Source organism: Dasypus novemcinctus, unplaced genomic scaffold (genome assembly GCF_030445035.2).
Source record: "Dasypus novemcinctus isolate mDasNov1 unplaced genomic scaffold, mDasNov1.1.hap2 scaffold_320, whole genome shotgun sequence".
NCBI lineage: Eukaryota > Metazoa > Chordata > Mammalia > Cingulata > Dasypodidae > Dasypus > Dasypus novemcinctus.
Window position 1 is genome coordinate 66,463 of NW_026688284.1, and position 12,464 is coordinate 78,926.

The 12,464-nt window shown below is 40.9% G+C and overlaps 1 pseudogene; it reads left to right on the forward strand.

The window, feature by feature from the left end:
- Positions 1–12,464, forward strand: part of LOC131277709 (protein arginine N-methyltransferase 2-like) — a 67,453-nt pseudogene that overhangs the window by 28,466 nt on the left and 26,523 nt on the right.

A 12,464-nucleotide genomic window follows, 5' to 3' on the forward strand; every position in this document is an offset into this window, starting at 1 on the left:
AGAAAGAAACAGAAAAAAAATACCACAGCCAGAACACCTGCACTCAATCCCTAGGGAAAAATAAAGAAAAGGAAGAAGCTGCACTGCCTCTCCAAGCCTTTGCTCTGTTTAATGGAAAGGACACTGCTGCCCTCAAGGCCAAAACCTAGACCAGTGTTGCTGTTGATCCCTCAGGGGCATGCCAGACCCAAAAGCACAAAAAAGAGGAAGCTTGAGAAAGAAAAACGAAGTCCATTGCCCCCACAAAGGGAAAAAATAAGAGGTCACTGGGTCTTCATGTCCTGGTGGATTTTGATGGGAGCTTAGAAGCCACTGCTGCCCAAAGGAATGAAACAGGCCATGTTCTGCACTGGTCGCTCAGGGTTCCTCGACAGACCTGACCGTCAGTCCTGCTTCAGAGGAGGCTTCCTCTGCCCACCTTGGCCCACCAGCTGCTGCTGGCACTGGACACAGGGCTGAAGACTGGGGGCGGGTCATCACTTCATCCCCTCACTCACTCACAGAAGCTGAAGTTCTGGCAGGTCCTCGCCTCCTCGGCCCCCCGTAGTTGTTCTCACATCCATTCTGGTTCCAGGGTCACCACCTAGTTGATGCTGATCTCTCTTCCCACCTCTCGTTTTTCTAGTATAAGGGCAATCTGTAAAACTCCCTGCTCTGCCATCTTACATCTGTGTGACTTGCTTCACATATTATGAAACTCAGTTATTGGATACATACTGTTAGGATTGTTTTTGTTTTCTAGATTAACTGACTAAGTTCAGTGAAATTTCCTCTTTATATGTGATCATACCCCTTGCTTTGAAGTCTGCTTTGATATTAATACGGCTGTGTCAGCTTCTTATAGGTAGGGTTTGGATGGCATGCATAAATGTGTATTTTCAACCTAAGTCCTTACGTGTAAAGTGTTCCTCTTGATAAGAGCCTATTATATTTTTTCCCCCTCATCAGCCAACCTTTGTTTTTTAATTGGAGTTTTAGTCCATTAACATTTTATGTAATTACGCATTTAATGATGTCTGTCATCTTGCTGCTTGTTTTCTGTTAGTCACATTTCTTCCTTGTACCTTTTCCATTCATGCCTTCTTTTGGATTAATAAAACACTTTCTCTAATTCCACTTTGTCTCATCTATTGACTTGTTCTGCTATATCTTTTTATATTATTCTTTTAGTGGTTATCCACAAAATTGTGATATGTGTCCTTAACTTATCCAGTACTTTTTAAACCACCTCATAATTTAAAAATCTTGGAGTCTTCCGTTTACTGGCCCCTGCTTTTGTGCTATTGTAACATATTTTAATTCTGTGTTACAAACTCCATAATAAATTGTTGTTGCTTTATATTATTGAAAGTCTTTTTTAAGAAGTAAGAAGATAATCTTCTCTAGTTCCTCACTTACCTTTTCTGATGTTTTCCCATTGATCCTGCAGTCCTGGTTTTCCATGTAGGACCTTTTCTATTTAAACTAAATAACTCATTCTAGTGTTTAGTAGTGTGTTTCTCCTTGCCTCAGATTGTCAAGTTTTGTTTGAATGGAAATGTGTTTTGTCTACATTTTTTAAGAATATTTTTGCTTGGTGTGGAATTTTAGGTTTGCAGTTTTTTTTTCTTTTAACTCTTTAAATGTCCTTGTCTTCTGGCTTCCATTGTTTTTTATTTACAATCAGCTATCATTCTTACTGTTGTTCTCCCAAATGTTGTGTTCTCTTTTTCCACTCATTAGCTAGATCAATGTTTTCTATTCATTTATTTATTTATTTTACACTTTTAAAAATTCATGGATCACAAAGAATGCTACATTAAAAAACATAAAAAATCATGAGGTTCCCATATAACCCACTCCCCACCCCCCCACCCCATCATTTTTGTAAATTTTATTTTTTTGAAGATATATACATAACAAAAAAAATGTTACATTAAAAACATAAGAGGTTCCCATATACCCCCCACCCCCCAACCCCACTCCTCCCACACCAACAACCTCCCTCATCACTGTGGTACCCTCTTCGCACTTGGTGAATACATTTTGGAGCACTGCTGCACTACATGGATAATAGTGTAGCATGAATGTTTTCTACTTATTTTTAATATTTATTTAAGTACTAAAAATAAATAAATAGAAAATATTTAAACAAATGGATAAGTAAATAATTTACATAGAGATACTTAAACCAATAGGTTTAAATTTATTTAAATTTATTTATTGTATTCATCCTTCTTGTGTTTAGTCAAGTTTCTTCAATCTGTGAGTTTATGTTTTTCACTAATTTCAGAACATTTTCCCTCATTTCTTCAGTTACTTCTTCTGCATCATTCTTGCTCCTCTCTTGGTAAGCCTCCACTTACACATCAGTTAGTTTGTTATATGTCTCAGGTTCTGTTCTCATTCTTTTTTCTTTTTGTGTTTCAGTTTAGATAATTTGTGTTGATTTGCCTTTGAGTTCATTGACTCCAAACAAAATAACTAGAAAAACAGTAGATTTGCAAAAATGTTTGCATCAAGATGACAAATAAGGTTCATATTTTATAAAGGGTTCTAATCTGAAAAGAAAAAAGTGACTAGAGCAATTGGGAAGATAAATAAATTTGGAATTCACAGTAGAACAGATCCAAATGGCCAATAAATGTGAAAACCTCATATTTAAGAAATTGGTATTAAGTAACTGTGAGGTACCACTTCATACCTATCATTCTTACAGAAATTAAAAACAGTGAAAACGCTGCTGCTGCCAAGTATTCAGGCAGAAGGTGCTTTGTAAATTGTTGGTGTAATGTGAAGTGTTAATAACTTCCATGAAAAGAATCTGACATGTTATCCTTCAGCCATGGCAATTTATCCCATAGAAATAAAATGCCACCGTGCATGGGTATATATGTACACATACTTATTACAGCATTGTATGTGATGATAGAAAACTGTATACCAAGAGAAAGATATCAACAGAGGGTGCCTGAGCAGCCAAGCTGAATTCATACCATGGAATATTATGTAGCCTTTGAAAACAATTAGAGTTCTCACAGTTGGGGAGTTTTTCACAAGGTATTGGGTGAGTAAGAAAAGCAAGATGCATAAAAGGATCTGTGATATACTTTTTAAAAAAGCAGTGCTGAAAGATAAAACAGCAACCCATGTGTGTGTGTTATAATGAGAGTGTATATGTATATGGCATGAGCTTGAGGAAAGTACGGAAGGATGAAAATGTACCAGATGGCGAGGGGTGAAGGATGGTGAGGTGGGTGGAGCAGACGAGGGTGGAGGCCCAGCTAAAGAAGAGACCCTGCTCTAAAGCAAGTCCTGGGAAGCAGATGTAGCTCAAGTGATTGAGCTCCCTCCTGACACATGGTAGGTCCCGGGTTCGGTTCCCAGGCCTCCTGGAGAAGACGAGCAAGAAAGCGAGCTGGTGTGACAGGCTGGCATGACAAGCTGATACAACAGGATGATGCAACAAAGGAGACACAAAGAGGAAACACGAGAGGCAGCAAAGCCGGAATGGACTGGGCACCTCTCTTCCACGTGGGAGGTCCCAGGTTCAGTTCCTGGTGCCTCCTAAAGAGAAGATGAGCAGACACAGAGAGCAGATAGCAAGTGCAAACAATGAGGGGGGAATAAAATAAATCTTAAAAAAATAAAGCAAATCCTTTTACCTTACTAGGACAAGTACAAAGGATTCCGAAAGGCAGTTAGCAGAAAAAAAAAATAACTCAGTAAGTTCTTAAAGTCATGGTTGCCCTCACTGGTGATCCAAAAAAAAGGCAAATAGAAGTAACAAAGGAAGTAATTTTTACCCATCAGATTGGCAGCCTGGAAAGTGCTTGGCAGTGTCCGTTTGTGCCAGGAATGGGCCGTGCCTGCACATGGCTGGGCAGCATGAGGCTCAGCCTTCCTGGGGGCATGTGCCAGCAAGGTTCAGAGTCATTGTGTTGCATTGGTTCGTCAGTCCTGGAAAATTGTCTGGAGTGCAGAAGCATGACTTTGATTAAGAAAGTTCATCTTAACATAATGAATGTGTAATAGTAAAAACTGGAAACACTATATGTCCACCACAAGGAGATTGGACAATTTATGATAATTCAAAGAATGGAATACTCCGTAGGTATTAAAAATTGTGGTGTTTAAAAGTATGTTTAATCATAAGGAAAAATGTGTGGAATTTAGTGACAGGCCACTAGGCAGAACTGTGTCATCCAACTTAAACTATATGCATACTCTGTCTACATTTTTAAAAAGCCTGAAAGAATAGCAACATGCTGACAGTGATTATTCCTGGTCAGTTACAGATAGCTTTAATTATCTTTTTTGTACTTTTGTGTTTTCACACATTTTCTAAAATGAAAATGGCTGTTTAGGAAAATTTGTTTAAAAAGTATACTCTGGGCACTGGAATGTTCTGGTTATGGAGTGTATGGTTTGGCAGTCTCCCCTTCCAGTGGATGCCTTCCAGGCAGCCTTATTGTGAAGATAAAGTGGGGGTGGGGCCTCGGCAGAGCCCCAAGCGTCGGGCTCCTTCTGGGTTCCGGGTCGTCATGGGTGTGAGCTGAGGTTGCCCAGACCCCACGGATGCAGGGGCTTCCACCATCACACCCACCTTCCACGTGCCTGCTGCCCTGCAGCCTGCCTGCCTGGGGTGCTGGCCCACCCTACCCCCAAGATCTGCCCTCGGATGGGAAGAACGCTGGAGCACGTGCCCCCGACACTACAGGGTCCTTTACAAGTGCTTTTCTTGACTTTAAGCAGGAAAGAGAAGAACCAGTTGAGCTCAGTGAAGAAGGAAGCTTCCAGGAGGCTGTGCAGCCGGAGGAGTTCGTGGCCATTGCAGACTATTCTGCTACTGATGAAACGCAGGTAGCTGTGTGTGCCGCATATGAGGAGGCTGTGCTCCTTGGAGGCCCCTTAGGGCTTGCAACGTTAGGGGGCTCAGTTAGATGCAGATTTCGCCTATATGGGCATCTGAACCAGAAGTCATACCAAAATTAAATAAAGGTGTACTCTCTTCACTGCCTAACGAATTGATCCCAAGCATGGGAACCATCAGCAGGGTGGGGGAACATCATCTGTTCCAGTTTCCGCTTGGAAACCTTATTTAAAACCTATTCCAGTTAAAGAGTAAGGCTATAAAGTGAAAATATCTACTTATAGCTTTTCTTCCTAAGTTACAGTGAAGAGCTTGTTCAGAAATTCTGCCCTAAGCCGTGTTGAAAAAGCTGAATCTTTAATTTTTAAAAAAAATATCAAATAAGCTGTGCTTTTCTTTCAGGTAAATGCTCCACAAAAAAGCTCTGAACCCTGGTATAATTTTCTAAATTGTCAGTTGCTGTCATTACCCACTGACTAATTTTTGAAATTGCCATGGTTTGAGTACCAGTAATGGGAAATTTATCACTAATTGCTGTTATTTCTACTGAATTTTCTCCAGCTGAGTTTTCTGAGAGGAGAGAAAATCCTTATCCTGAGACAGACCACAGCCGACTGGTGGTGGGGCGAGCGTGCGGGCTGCCGTGGGTACGTCCCGGCCAACCATGCGGGGCCCCTGCAGGAGCTCGGGCCTGAGGACACCTGGCAGGACGGAGAGTGCTTGGGCAGCTACAGAGCTCTGGTACTGCTTTCCTGCCCTGTTCCGTGGGCTTCCTCTGCTTACTGCTTGGAGCAGGGCCACAGCCTTTCTCCTCCGCTTAGTGGGCCGTGCGTCCCTACCCCTTCTCGTCACTGCAGAAGAGGCTGCAATACCTGTAAACAAAGGAGCGTGGCTGTGTTCTGGGAGAACCTTGATTATGGGTGCTGAAAGTTGAATTTCTTATAATTTTCATGTGTCACAAAATACTATTATTTTTTTAAACACTTAAAAATATAAAAACCACGCTTAACTTGCAGCCTAAGCAAAAGTAGGTGGTGGATTAGATTTGACCCATGAGCTGTGTGTAGTTTTCCAGCCCCTGATTTAGACATATTATTTAAGCAATAGGATTATGAGCCTTTCTCAGTGTTAAAAAATAATAAATTTTACTTTAAAAATAAAATATAAAAAGTTATGTAAATTAATAGTATCTTTAAACAATGAGTTTTAGTTTTTTTTTTTTCAGTGGAGAAAGGTCCATGTCAGTTTGCCACAGGGCTACCGATGCAAAGTACCAGAAATATGTTGGCTTTTATAAAGGGGATTTATTTGGGGTAAAAGCTTCCAGTTCTGAGGCCATGCAGTGTCCAAGTAGAGACACCGTCAGAGGTGCTTTCCGACCAGTCAGCTACTGTCGACCTGGTGTGTCCCCACGTGGTGAAGCACGACGGCTGCTGGTCTCCCCAGGCACCTGCCTCCCCTCCAGAACCTGCCGTCCCCTGGAGCTCAGCTGTGGCGACAGGCACGGGGCGTCGCTCTTTCCGGGCCCCCTCAGTCTGGCTGCTGTGTCTTCTTCCTGAGTTCGCTGGTAAGCTCTGAGGCGTACGGCTCACCCCCCTTGAGGTGCTGCATGGGCTAACCCCTCGGGTGCTTCGTTCCCAGCCTCTGCGCTGCTGGCTCCAGACCCCGGGACCTCTCCCAGCCTCTCAGGGCTTCTCTGTTTTCCTGCAGTCTTCTCTCTCACAGGACAAGATGAAAAATGATTGTGCTCCCTTTTCCTGCATGTCTCTGTGTTTCTGTTTCGTACAAGATCCAGCAGAAGGGTGGAGACTCAACCTGCGTCAGGTCTCACTGATGTAGTCCAGTCCAAAGGGTCTCATACTCACCAGAATGGATTAGTTCAAAAACATGATCTTTTTTGGGGGTTCACAAAATTCAAACTATCACAGCCCATAACCCTATGACCCAGACAATAACCCCTATTGACAGTATTTGAAACTTTTCATTATTGAGGTGTAATTCAAATATCATAAAATTAACCATTTAAAAGTGGACAGTTTAGGGGCATTCAGTACATTCACAGTGTTATACAATCATCACCACTATCTAGCTCCAAACGTTTTCATCCCAAAAGGAAAGTTTGTACCATCAGCAGTTGCTTCCTATAATAATAAATAAAAACAAAAAAAATCTCATTGCCTCCTACCCTCTCTGTGCTTCCCCTGCTATACAAGCTGCTATTCTGTTTCCTTCTCTCTAGTTTATTTGTATTTATATTTTGTGTGAACAGTCTTATATGCAATATTGCCCATTTTCATATTTCACATGAGGTTTTACTCTGCTGTACATCCCCATGTTACATTTTTCAGCTTTCCCTTTAGTAATATACATGTCCTTAGACTTTCCTTTTTAACCAAAGCCCTGCTAGTTAAAAAGACAATGATGTACTTTCACCATTTCTATTCATTTCCAGAGACTTATAAACAACCTTTTTACCAGTTCTGTACTAGTTAACCCTCAGATTTTCCATTTTCTATTGTCACTCTATTTTCTGGTGACCTATATTCTAATTATTAACTCCATGAGTTTACACAGTATGTTTAGTTTATAGTAGTGCAATCATACATTATTTGTCCTTTTGTGTCTGGCTTGCTTCACTCAACATAATGCCCTCCAGGTTCATCCATGTTGTCATATGCTTCATGACTTCATTTCTTCTTACAGATGCATAATGTTCCACTCTGTGTATATACCACAATTTGATTATCCATTCATCAGTTGATGGACACCTGGATTGTTTCCATATTTTGGCAGTCGTGAAGAATGCCACTATGACCATTGGTGTGCAGATGTCTGTCTGTCTCACTGCTCTCAGTTCTTCTGGGTATATACCCAGTAGTGGTACTGCAGGGTCACATGGCAAGTCTATATTCAACTTCTTCAGGAACTGACAAACAGTCCTCCACAGTATCTGGACCATTCTACATTCCCACCAACAGTGACTAAGTGTTCCTATCTCTCCACATCCTATCCAACACTTATAGTTCTCTCTCATTTTAATAGTGGCCATTCTTATAAGTTTGAAATGATGTCTCATTGTGGCTTTGATTTGCATTTCCCTAATCACTAGAAATGTTGAACATTTTTTCGTGTGGTTTTTTTTTGTCATTTATATTTCTTCTTTGGACAAATGTCTATGCAGATCTTTTGCCCATTTTTTAATCTGGTCCTCTTTCTTTTTATTGTTGAGTTTTAGTATCTCTTATCTTTTTATATATCATGGATATTATACTGTGATTTCCAAATATTTCTCCCATTGAGTCTGCTGCCTTTTCACCCTTTTGGCAAAGTCTTTTGTGGTACAGAAGTGTTTAATTTTGAGGAGGTCCCATTTATCTGTTTTTTCTTTTGTTGCTCATGCTTTGGGTGTAAGGTTTAAGAAACTACCACCTACCACAAGATTTTGAAGATGCTTTCCTACATTTTCTTCCAGGAGTTTTTATGGTTGTTACTTTTATATTTAGGTCTTTGATCCATTTTGAGTTAATTTTTAGATCAGGTGTGAGATGGGGGTTCTCTTTCTTTCTTTGGGATATGGCTGTCCAGTTCTCCCAGCACCATTTATTGAATAGACTGTTTTAGCCCAGCTGGGAGGGCCTGACAGTCTTGTCAGAAATCACTTGACTGTAGATGTGAGGGTCTATTTCGAGTTCTCAGTTCGGCTCTATTGGTCTGTCTGTATTTCAGTACCAAGCAGTTTTTACCACTGTAGCTAAGTAATATGCTTTAAAGTCACAAAGTAACCAAATAAGTTTTTCTTTTTAAAGATATTTTGGCTATTTGGGGCCCCTTACCCATCAAAATACATTTGATAATTGATTTTTCCATTTCTGCAAAAAAGGCGGTTGGGATTTTGATTGGAATTGTGTTGAATCTGTAAATTGACATCTTCACTTTATTTAGCACTGACTATTCTTCCATTTAAGTCTTTGGTTTTTTCTAGCAAGGTTTTGTAGTTTTCTGAATACAGGTCCTTTGTATCCTTGATTAAGTTTATTCCTAAATATTTGATTCTTTCAGTCACTATTGTATGTTTTCTTCTGATATCCTCCTCAGATTGTTTATTAGTAGTGTATAGGATTGCTCTTGACTTTTGTGGATTAGTCTTATACCCCACCATGTAGCTGAACTTGCTTGTTAGTTTTAGTAGCTTTGTTGTGGAATTTTCAGGATTTTCTAGATACAGGGTCATATCATCAGCGAATAATGGAAGTTTTACTTCTTCCTTTACTATTTGGCTGCCTTTTATTTCTTTATCTAGCCTAATTGCTCTAGCTAGAACTTTTAATACAATATTGAGCAACTGGTGACAGTGGGCATCTTGTCTTATTCTTGATCTCAGTCTTTCACCATTGAGTACTATGCTAGCTATAGGTTTTTCATGTATGCACTTTACCATATTGACAAAGATTCCTTCTATTCCTGTCTTTTGGAGTTTTGTTTTGTTTTTTTTTTTTTAAATCAAGAAAGGATGCATTTTGTCAAATGCATTTTCTGCACCAATCAAGAGGATCATGTGATTTTTCTTCTTCAATTATTAATGTGGTTTTATTGCACTAATTAACTTTCTTGTGTTGAACCACCCTTGCATACCTGGGATAAAATCCACTTCATTGTGATGTATAATTCTTTTAATGTACTTTTAGATTTGGTTTGCAAGTATTTTGTTGAGGATTTTTGTATCTATATTCATTAGAGATACTGGTCTGTAAATTTATTTTTTCATAGTATTTTTATCTAGTTTTGGTATTAGGGTGATTTTGACTTCATAGAATGAGCTTGGTAGCATTCTTTCCTGTTTAGTTTTTTCAAAGAGCTTAGCAAGATTGGCATTAGATTGTCTTTTTTCAAAAAATTTATTTATTTATTTATTTATTTATTTATTTATTTATTTATCTCTCCCCTTCCTCCCCACTTAGCTGCTCTTTGTGTCCATTTGCTGTGTGTTCTGTGCCCACTTGTATTCTTGTCAGTGACACTGGGAAACTTCGTCTCTTTTTTTTGTTGTTGGTTCATCTAACTGCGTTAGCTCTCCATGTGTGCGGTGTCACTCCTGAGTGGGCTGCGCTTTTTTTGCGCAGGGTGGCTCTCCTTATGGGGCGCAATCCTTGCGCAATGGGCTCTCCTACCCGGGGACACCCCTGTATGGCACAGCATTCCTTGAGTCCATCAGCACTGCTTGTGGGCCAGCTCACCACACAGGTCAGGAGGCCCTGGGTTTGACCCCTGGACCTCCCATGTGGTAGGCAGATGCTGTATCAGTTGAGCCAAATCTGCTTCCCGAGATTGTCTTTGTTTTTTTTTTTATTTAAGTATTTATTTCTCTCCCTTCCCCCCCCCCCCCGTTGTCTGTTTTCTGTGTCTATTTGCTGCATCTTCTTTATCCGCTTCTGTTGTTGTCAGCAGCATGGGAATCTGTGTTTCCTTTTGCTGCGTCATCTTGTTATGTCAGCTCTCCGTGTGTGCGGCACCATTTCTGGGCAGGCTGCACTTTTTTTCGCGCTGGGCAGCTCTCCTTCTGGGGTGCGTTCCTTGCGCTTGGGGCTCCCCTATGCGGGGCATACACCCGTGTGGCCCAGCACTCCTTGTGCGCATCAGCACTGCGCATGGGCCAGCTGCACACGGGTCAGGGAGGCCCGGGGTTTGAACCGTGGACCTCCCATGTGGTAGATGGACACCCTAACTACTGGGCCAAGTCCGCTGCCAAGATTGTCTTTGGTGATTGGTGAAATTTACCTGTGAGGCCATCTGGTCCTGAACTTTTCATATTTAGGAGGTTTTTGGTGACTGTTTCAGTCTCTTCACTTGTGATTTGTTTTTTGAGGTCTTCTGTTTTTTCTAGGGTCAGTGTAGGTTGTTTGTGTGTTTCTAGGAATTTGTCCGTCTCCTCTACATTGCCTAGCTTTTGGCATACAGTTGTTCACAGCACTCTCTTACGACCTCTGTTACTTCTGCAGGGTCAGTGGTAATGTCCTCCCTCTCATTTCTGATTTCATTTATTTGTGTCTTCTCTCTCTCTTTATTTTTCAATCTAGCTAAGCATTTGCTGATTTTTTTTTTTCCTCAAAGAACCAACTTTTGATTTTGTCGATTCTATTGTTTTTTTGTTCTCGGTTTCATTTTTTTCTGCTCTGATCTTTAATATTTCTTTCCTTTGGCTTGGTTTGGGATTAGTTTGCTTTTCTTTTCTAATTCCTCCAGGCGTGCAGTCAGATCTTCAATTTTAGCTTCTTTTTAAATGTAAGCCTTGAGGGCTGTAAATTTCCCTTTCAGCACTGCCTTTGCAGAGTCCCATAGGTTCTGATACGCTGTGTTCTCGTTTTCATTCATCTCAAGGTATTTATTGATGCTTTTGCAATTTCTTCTTTGACCCACTCTAGTAATTTGATATTATTTATGAATTTCAGAAAGAGATATAATGTTTATAAGGTAATACCCTCTGATTGTATTAGATTCACCTGAGATGACTTTGATTAAATTATGTTAAGATTAGGGCATGCAGGTTTGGGTCCCCAATCGCTTGGTGGGCTATATAAATGGATGCTCAATCAAGAACACAGAATTAGATACACAGAGAAGATACACAAAGGATCCTACAGCCCCAGAAGAGATGAACCTGATAGTTTACAGCTGACCCTGTGAGGAGAACAGAGCAACTGAGCCTGGAAAGAAACAAGTCCCAGGAAGAGAGACGAGCCTTATGCCAGCCTATAGCTGAGACTGGAAGTAGCTGGGACCACAAAGCCTTAAGAGTAAGAAGCTGAACTGTCGCAGACATCACCCACCATCTTGCTTCATCACATGGTAATAGACTTTGGGTGAGAAAGTACCTCTTATGGTACCTTGAGTCGGACTCTTTAGGGCCTTGTGACTGTATGCTTCTGCCTCAAATAAAGACCCTGTATAAAAGCCAACAGATTTCTGATACTTTGCATCAGCACTCCTTTTGGCTGACTAATACACCCGCTGATTATTTAAGAGTGTGTTGTTTAATCTCTATATATTTATCAACTTTCCCTTCTTCTGTCCATTTTTTTTTTAAGATTTATCTATTTATTTCTCTCCCCTTTCCCCACCCTGGTTGTCTGTTCTCTGTATCTATTTGCTGTGTCGTCTTTGTCCGCTTCTGTTGTTGTCAGCAGCACAGAAATCTCTGTTTCTTTTTGTTGTGTCATCTTGTTGTGTCAGTTTTCTGTTGTGTGTGGCACCATTCCTGGGCAGGCTGCACTTTCTTTCATGCTGGGCAGCTTTCCTTATGGGGCGCGCTCCTTGCGTGTGGGGCTCCCCTACGCAGGGTCACCCCTGCATGGCAGGGCACTCCTTGTACGCATCAGCACTGCGCATGGGCCAGCTCTACATGGGTCAAGGAGGCCCGGGGTTTGAACCGCGGACCTCCCATGTGGTAGACGGACTACCTAACCACTGGGCCAAGTCCACCTCTATTCTTTTCTATTTCTGATCTCCTCTCTTTTCTAGTTCGGATATTCTGTCTTCAAGCAATTCAATTCTGCTGTTATATGCTTTCAATGTGTTTTTAATCTCATCTATCATGTCTTTCATTCCCATAAGCTCT